Below are 8,496 nucleotides of genomic sequence, written 5' to 3'. Positions count from 1 at the left end.
CGGCCTGGGGAGGGAGCGGAGGGGCGGGCCGGGGCGGGGCCTGGAGCTGCGGCACGGGGGCGGGGCGGGGCGCGGGCGAGCGGCGGAACTGCCCTGCGCGGCCCCGCCCCGCGCCCTCGGCGGCGCCCCGCCCCGCCCTTTCATTCATCTTCCCGGGAGCGCCAAGCGCGTGCTGGGAGCCCCAAGGCTGAGACCCGTAAGCCGAGAACTGCGGCGTCGGAGGGGAAGCTCGGGTGCGGCATCCTAGAGGGATGCAGAGGCCCAGGGAAGGGGCCTCGGTTTCCCCGCGGAGAGCCCCACACATCCGAGCTGGATGCAGGAGGCAGTGTGGACCCTGAGGACTGTGGCGGTCGCCTTGGGGACGGGCGCCGGTCTGGTCCTGCAGCGAGGACAGGCCTCGGCCGGGGAAGCCGAGGGTCCACGTCTCAGGTCCTCACCGGCTAGGCAGGGGGCTAAAGGAGGAGGGTCTGGGGAGGAGTGAACCTCTGCCGGCTGTGACAAATGTGCTCAGGGGTTTGCTCTTCCCAGGGCTGGAGACCTGGAGCTGGCGCCGCCCTGCAGGGGGTGCAGGAGAGGACGCAGATGAAACAGGGTTTGGGCTGAGCGAAGTGGCCGGAGCAATTGGGCCGTCCCCAAAGCGCAGGCCCCCAGTCGAGCCCTGAAAAGGTGGACCGCGCTGCCTAGAAGTGGAGAATCGTAGAATACTGGACCTGGGGGAGGGGGCGCGACCCTTTGTCCCTTTAGCCCCATCCTCGCACTGCATCCCATTGCCGAGAGGTGGTGAGTGGAGAGCTTGAGCAACATGCCAGGTGCGCCCAGGGAACAAAGGGGGAGAGCTGGCCAGACTTGGACTATAGATAATCACGTCTGTGTAGGACTCTTCTAGCCAGGGCCCGCAGTCAATGACCTGCAAGGCAAGGGCGCTCCACCTCCCCCCCCCCCCCCCCCGTGCTAAACAGTTACCTGGGGGAGGGAAGAAAATATTAGAATTTTAATTTCTGATAAGAAAGAAGCTGGGCTTTTTAAAATACTTAATATTTAGATTGGTGTGAGAAGGCCACAGCACAGAGTCGACCTGTGCCTTGTTAGCTGAGTGGTTTTAACAAAACTAATGCTCACAGAATGGACTCGTGGCTGCAAAAGATTCCTGAAAAGAAAGCAGAGATTGAAGATGATGCTAACACTTGTCAGCCCCTGTTCCCAGTGACATCAGTGACTGGCTCAACAGATCTGATGAACTCAATAGCATTGCTCGTAGAAGGTATTAAATCTTTTTTTTTTAACCGAAAACAAAAAGAGGGATTTTGTTCTTTTAAATATTATAGTTGTTCAAATATTGTTTCTCTCATCTTTATTTTTTAAAAGTTTATTTGTTTATTTATTTGATAAAGACAGAGACAGTGTGAGTGGGGGAGGGGCAGAGAGAGAGAATCCCAAGCAAGCTCCAAGCTGCCAGCACAGAGCCTGATGCGGGGCTTGAGCTCATGAAACTGTGAGATCATGACCTGAGCTGAAACCAAGAGTCAGGTGCTTAACTGACTGAGCCACCCAGATGCCCCTGTTTATCTCATCTTTAGATGAGTTTAGATAACTCTGGTTTTGCATGGTTATGTAATGAACATAGGTTATTTGGGAACAAATTAAGAGCTCTGGCTCGGATGTGTTATGTTTTAGGTGCCTGTTGGCCATCCGAATGGCAAATATATATATGATGTTTGCTCAAAAATATTTTACTTATGGGGTTCATGATAAAAATTTTCTAGATGAGGGGTCAGGAGCCCAATGGGAAAGGCATATTTACTCCAGGGCAATGATTAGGATTTGTCCAAACTTGCTAAATTGGTGCCTGGCTGAACACAAGCTGATGACAAACAAGAGACTCCATGGGGACACTGTCACAGGATGAGCCCAAGACTGTCACCCAGGGCAGGGGCCAGAGCTTGGACTGTCCTAGCTTGGGGACAAAAAGAGCTGGCATCACGGGATCCCTGTGGTCAGACACAGTCTGTCCCCTTCTCACCCACTCTGGGTGACCTCACCCAGACACGTGGCTTGGTGACTCCCTGTCCTGTCTTTGAACCACGAGACATAAGGACCCAAGCGTCAGCCCAAAGTGGCACCTCCACTTTGACGGTAAATGGGCACCTCACACTTCATGTGTCCAGGCCAGAGCTCTTGATTTGTGCCTGGATCTGCTTTTCTATGGGTGTTTCTCATCTCAGTAAGTGACACTGCCATCATCTAGCGGTTCAGGCCAAAACTTGCGGGTGGCTTTCTCTCACTCTGTCCTCCTGTTCCATGCACCTGATCCATCAGCAAATGCTCTTGGCTTGCTGCACAAAATATGTCCAGAATTCCACCACTGCTCCCTCCCCCCTGGTCTAGCTGGATGCAATAGCCCCTTCATCTTCAGAGCCTCCGAACATATTGCTTTTAAACCCAAAGCCCTTACCTCCGCCTTCACAGGACTTAGCCCCTGGCTACTTCTTTGCTTTTATTTCTTCTCCCCTTGCTCACTTTTTTTTAACCACAGGCACCTCTTCTGCAGTCCTAACTTCCCAAGCATGTGCTTTACAAATCACGGGGACTTTGACTGGAGGTCAGGTGTCCCCAGCCATCCCGAACCTAACATTCTTTGTCAGTATCTTCTCTCTTGGCTTTTATTAAAAAAAAAAAAAAAAAATTTTTTTAAATGTTTGTTTATTTTTGAGAGCGAGAGAGACAGAGGGCAAGCGGGGGCGGATAGAGAGAGGAGACACAGAATCTGAAGCAGTCTCCGGGCTCTGAGCTGTCAGCACAGAGCCTGATGCGGGGCCTGAACTCACAAACCATGAGATCATGATCTGAGCCGATGTCAGACGCTCGACCAAATGAGTCACCCAGGTGCCCCTAAAAAAAGTTTTAAGAAAAAATGTTTAAAGTTTATTATTATTATTTTTTTTTTTTTTACTAATCTCTACACCCAATGTGGAGCTCAAACTCACAACCCTGAAATCAAGAGTCCCATGCTCTTTGTGCTAAGCCAGCCAGGCACCCCCTGTCCTGGCCTTTAATCCTCATGGCAGGGATTCACCCGACATTAGAATTAATCCTTTATTTCCAGTTTCCTGGGGCCGCCAGTAGCAAATTACCACAAACTCGGTGGCTTAAAACAACAGAAATTAATGTTCTCACAGTGCTGGAGACCAGAAGTCCGAAATCAGTTTCGCTGAGCCCAAAGCAAAGGCTGCGCTCCCTCTGGAGGCTCTAGAGGAGAATCAGTTCCCTTCCCCTTCCAGCTTCTTCTGTTTTAAATTGCAGCAAGAACCCCCACATAATATAAATTTACCATCCTCACCATTTTTAAGCGTGCATTTCAGTAGTGCTAAGTTAGTCAAGCTGTTGCGAAACAGATCTCCAAAACTTTTCTAAATCTGAAACTCTGTAACCGTTAAACAGCAGCATGGTGGGGGCGGGGTCCTCTCCCTCTCGCCGAGTCCCCGGGGGCCACCATTCTACCTTCTGTTTCTAGGAATTAGACCGCTTTAGATACCTCATGTGAGTGGAATCATCCAGTAGTTGTCTTGTGACAGGCTTATTTCATGTAGCATCATGCTCTCCAGGCTCATCCATGTTGCAGACTGAATAATATTCCATTGTATAGATATACACGTGTTTTTATCCACTCATCCGTTGATGGATTTCGGGGTTGCTTCCCGCCTCTTGGCTGTTGGGAATAATGCGGCCATGACCATGGGTGTGCAATATCTGAGTCCCTGATTTCAGTTCTTTTGGATGTATATCCAGAGGTGGGAATGCTGGATCCTATGGTAGTTCTAATTTTAAAAAAAAATTTTTTTTTACTGTTATTTTTGAGAGAGAGAGAGAGAGAGGTAGAGACGGAGTGTGAGCAGGTGAGGGGCAGAGACAGAGGGAGACACAGAATCTGAAGCGGGCTGCAGGCTCCGAGCTGTCCGCACGGAACCCAATGCGGGGCCCTAACCCACAGACTGTGAGCTCATGACCTGAGCCGAAGTCAGACACTTAACCACAGGCCCCCCCTGTGGGCCTACCTTCTAAAAGAGGGCATCCTGGGTCTTGGGCTCCACGAGGTATCACCTCCTACCTAGCTCCCAAAGCTCCCATAAAGGCATTTTTACCCATGAATGGCTGCCAAATATTTGTTTCTGTGGGGGGATGTGGATTCTGCCATCTTGCTGATGTCCCCTCTCTGTTGTTTTCTCTTCTTGTAGTGTTCTTGTTTTTTAACCATTTTCTTTTTTTTTTTTTGTAAGTTTATTTATTTATTTTGAGAGAGAAAGCACAAATCAGGGAGGTGCAGAGAGAGAGAGGAGAGAGAGAATCCCAAGCAGGCTCTAGAGGCACTATTAGCTCAGAGCCCAACATGGGGCTCGAACCCACGAGCCGTGAGATCATGACCTGAGCTGAAGTCAGACGCTTAACCGACTGAGCCACCCAGGTGCCCCACTTCTTGTAGTGTTTTTGTCTGGTTTTGGTGCCAGGGCAATGCTGGCCTCTTAGAATAAACTTGGAAATGCTCCCTCCTCTTCAGCTTTTTTTTTTTGGGAGGGAGAGTTTCAGGAGGATAGGTGTTAATTCTTTAAATGTTTGGTAGAATTTACCAGTGAAGCCATCTGGTCTTGGGCTTTTCTTTGTTGGGAGAATTTTGACGACTGATTCAGTCTCCTTGCTTGTTATTAGTCTTTTCACATTTTTCTATTTATTCGTGATTCAGTCTTGCTTTGTTGTGTGTTTTTAGGAATTTATATATTTCCTCTGGGTTGTCCAATTTATTGGCATACAGTTTGTCTAAATTCTTATAAGGATACTTAAAAAAATTTTTTTTAATGTTTATTTATTTTTGAGAGAGGGAGAGACAGAGAGCAAGCAGGGGAGGGGCAGAGAGAGAGGGAGACACAGAATCAGAAGCGGACTCCAGGGACGCCTGGGTGGCTCAGTCAGTTGAGCGTCCGACTTCGGCTCAGTTCATGATCTCATGGTTTGTGAGTTCGAGCCCCGCGTCGGGCTCTGTGCTGACAGCTCAGAGCCTGGAGCCTGTTTCGGATTCTGTGTCTCCCTCTCTCTCTGCCCCTCCCCCACTCATTCTCTGTCTCTCTCTGTCTCAGAAATAAATAAACATAAAAAAAAAAAAAAAAAAAAAAGAGGCAGGCTCCAGGCTCCAAGCTGTCTGCCCGGAGCCCAACCTGGGGCTTGAACCCACACACTGTGAGATCATGACCTGAGCCGAAGTCGGATGCTTAACTGACTGAGCCACCCAGGCGCCCCTAGGATACTTGTGATGGCATTTAGGGCCAACCAGGGTAATCTGTCCACTTCATGACCCTTAACTGAATCACATCTGCAAAGACTCTTTTTGCATATAAGGTAAATGTCATGGGCTGAATTATATCTCTGCAAAATTCATATGTTGAAGTCCTACCCCCAGTACCTCAGAATGTGACTGCATTTGGAGATGGAGCCTTTCAAGAGTCAATTAGGTTGAAATGAGGTTATTAGAATGGGCTCTGATCCAGTCTGACTGGTGTCCTTATGAGAAGAGGCGATCACGAACACATAGGCCCAGAGCGAACACCATGTGAAGACACAGGGAGGAGAACAAACAAAGAGAGAGGTCTCAGAAGAAGCCAGCCCTGCGGGCACCTTGATCTTGAACTTCTGGTCTCCAGAACCGTGAGAAAACACATTTCTGCTGTTTAGGCCACTTAGTCTGTAGTACTTGGCCATGGCAGCCTGAGCAGAGGAGGGCGGTGATATTCACAAGGGTCCAGGGATTAGGACCTGGATGTCTTTGGGGCTATGATCAGCCCGACACATTCACTTGCCATCTCTCTACCTGGGTGTATAACTAATGAAAGCAAGGAGTTTATGTATTTTGTTCTTTTTTAAGTTTATGGATTTATTTTTTGACGAAGAGCGCAAGCGGAGGAGGGACAGAGAGAGGGGGAGAGGCAGAATCCCAAGCAGGCTCGGTGGTGTCAGTGCAGAGCCCCACGCAGGGGCTCGACCTCATGAACCATGAGATCATGACCTGAGCTGAAATCAAGAGTCGGTCGCTTAACTGACTGAGTCACCCAGGTGCTCCTGTATTTTGTTCTGAAAACAGTGTTTAAGGGGCGCCTGGGTGGCTCGGTCTGTTGAGCGTCCGACTTCGGCTCAGGTCATGATCTCACAGTTCTAGGATTCAAGCCCCGCGTCCGGGGCTGTGCCGACGGCTCAGAGCCTGGAGCCTGCTTCGCATTCTGTGTCTCCCTCTCTCTCTGCCCCTCCCCTGCTCGAGCTCTGGCTTTCTCTGTCTCTCAAACATAAATAAGTAAACGTTAAAAGAAAAACCAGTGTTCATCCTCAGGGAGTTAACAACGCTGGTGTGCGGAGTCAGGTAGTGAACAAAAGAAGTGTAATACATGGTCTGTCACATGGCGACGGGTGCTCTGGAGAAAAGGCAGGGACAGGTGAGGGAGGAGGGTACCGTTTGTAATGTTAGAAACGGAGACTGAGGAGGACCTTCTGAGAAGGTGACACTGGAGTCACTGAGGGAGGCGAGGGAGCCAAGCACGTTGACAGCAGAGGGAAGAACGCTCCGGGCAGGAGAGACAGCAGATGTAGAGGCCTGCAGGGTGGGGGGGTGGGGGGGGCGGGGGCTGCTCCCTACAAGGGAGAGAGAGAGCCAGGGTAAGTGCATGGCCTGGCAGAGGGCCAGGTAGCAGGGCGCGTGGTCAGAACAGCCGGGACACTCCTGTGGGGACTCCTCGGCCATCAAAAGGTCTCTGGCTTTGGCCCTGAGTAAGCCGGGAGCCATGGCAGGATTTTGAGCAGGTGCTTGACTTGGCTTGACGTATGTTTTAAAAGGATTGTTATGGCTGCTGCGTGGAGAGAAGGCTGGGGGGCGTCAGGGAGCTTAGTTAGGAAGCTGTGTCAGTAACTGGGGCAAGAGCTCCTGGGGGACCAGGACGCCACCCCTGGAGGCTGTGAGAAGTGGCTGGAATCTGGGGTCTTCAGGCGGTCGTGCTGCAGGATTTGCTGGGCAGTCTGCTGTGGGGCGTGAGGAGAGAGGGGTCCCAGATGGCTGCGAAGCTGCTGGCCTGACTACCAGAGAGCCACCCGAGCTGCCATCTAGGTGGGCAAGGCGGGAGGGGGCAGGCTGTGGAAGGTGGGGGGACTGGGCTCCAGCGGGGTGTCCGTGAGACTCCCAGGTGGACGTGTGAAGAGTTGGTTGTGTTAGTCCAGAGCCCAGGGGAGAGATCTGTGCTGAAGGTGTCACTCTGGGAGTTGCCAATGCAGGGGTGGTGTTTAAAGCCATCAACTATGAGAAACCAAAGCAGGGAGACTGATGGGCTGAATGCTGGGACTGGCAGACTTTCAGAGGCCAGAGAGTTGAGAGGGGACCGGCAAAGGATATTGAGATTTTTTTTTTTTTTAAGTTATTTATTTATTTATTTATTTATTTATTTGGGGTGGGGGGGAGAGGGAAATCCCAAGCAGGCTCCACACCCAGCGCAGAGTCTGATATGGGGCTTGAACCCACAAATCACGAGACCATGACCTGAGGCCAGTGGGACGGCTAGTCAACTGAGCTACCCAGGCACCCCAGCAAGGGATATTTTTGTTGAACGAGTGAGTGAGTGAGTGAGTCTCCTTTGTCACCACTCTTGGGTGAGCTGTGTCATCCCTCACAGACTGTCACAGCGGTCCCCTTGTGGGTCTCCATGAACCCACCCCTCCCCCCTTTCCTCCCCTCCCCGCCCCCTCCAGGCACTCCAGCTGTCCTGACCCTCCTCCCTGCTCCTCCTGCTGAATTGCTTTTTGCGCTCCTCTGTCCCCTGGGACATCCTCCCAGAGCATCACCCCACCGCCTTCGCTTTCCATCCGACCCCCTCCTGGCACTGCTCACACAGACACCCACACTCCCAACAGACAGCTCCCTCACCACCCTTCTGACCTAGGGGTATGCCCACCGGCCAGGGGGTTGGCTCTAGGACGGACGGAGGGAGGCCTGAAGCCACGTGGGCCCTGGGACGTGGAATCGGTGGTTTGGGGAGGAGATTCTGGAATCTGACACGCAGGGCGTGCTCCCAAGGGGAGTTGTGGGCTCCACGTGGGCGTGTTCCCGTGGGCCGTGTGGGTGAATGGCTCTTCCTTTGAGGGGATGTTTCAGAGGGAAACGCTTCTGGTTTTTCTTAGGTGGGGCCGTATCTCCCTTGTCTGCATGGCTGTTCACCAAGGCCGAGGGTTTGGTCTGGACACAGGGTCATTTTTGTTTTCTCCACCCCTTCGGCTGCACCCTCAGCATCTGGAGGCCACCCACTAGGCCCTGTGCTCCGGCTCCTGGGCCTAAGGGGGAGGCCTGGGGAAGGTGTGGCTGGGTGGGTGAGCCACCTCCTCAGGGGAGACCTCCGGGAGTGGGCCTGTGTGGGGCCGGCTGGCCATGCTTCCCCTATAAAGGGGCTTTATTGTTAAAAGGCAGATTCAATTTGGAGA

This window comes from Prionailurus bengalensis, chromosome E3, assembly GCF_016509475.1.
Source record: "Prionailurus bengalensis isolate Pbe53 chromosome E3, Fcat_Pben_1.1_paternal_pri, whole genome shotgun sequence".
Lineage (NCBI taxonomy): Eukaryota > Metazoa > Chordata > Mammalia > Carnivora > Felidae > Prionailurus > Prionailurus bengalensis.
Note: the sequence above shows the minus strand (reverse complement) of the source record.